This window comes from Muntiacus reevesi, chromosome 2 (genome assembly GCF_963930625.1).
Source record: "Muntiacus reevesi chromosome 2, mMunRee1.1, whole genome shotgun sequence".
Classification (NCBI taxonomy): domain Eukaryota; kingdom Metazoa; phylum Chordata; class Mammalia; order Artiodactyla; family Cervidae; genus Muntiacus; species Muntiacus reevesi.
Genome location: NC_089250.1, coordinates 271,744,801 through 271,745,459, shown reverse-complemented (window position 1 = coordinate 271,745,459; position 659 = coordinate 271,744,801).

Sequence of the window (659 nt, the reverse complement as noted above, 5' to 3'; positions counted from 1 at the left end):
CTGACACACCTGGACACCACCGCCCCCCCCACCCCCGCCCCGCAAACACTGGATTCACCCCCAAACCTGCAGTAGACACCCAGATTCGCTGACCAGGAGTCCCCCGATCCTGTCATTAAAACCGCCTACTAAATCCCGAATCCAAACCAGACACCACTTTAATTGACAAATATTATTCCCTGACGCAGTCCTCAATCACCAAGCACGGCAGAGACACACAAAACCCTGATTACGGATTTTCAATCCTTGATCTCGACTGGACTAAACACCAGAATCCTTCAGAACTGACTCCAACGTCACGCCAACCATAAAGAGCCGTCACCAACTCCCGCTGGCTTCCTCTCCCTCTATGAACAGCAAGGCTCCACCCCACCCGGACGCGAACGACACCTCAGTCCTCTCATCCTATTCCACGCGGAGATCCACACGCTATCCTGATTTTCTCCTGATCCCACCGCGACCTCCTCGAACCTCACTTCCGAGAATTCTGTTTACTACTGCGCCCTAGCTGGACTACGGCGGCCGACTAGGGGCTGCGGCGTTTGTACGGAGCACGCACACATTTTTTTTTTTTTTTCCGACTTTTCCAGGGAGCTGATGTCTGCGCCCTGTTCGCCACGGAAGCCGAGGCTGCCATCTTTTAGGAATTACCGTACAGA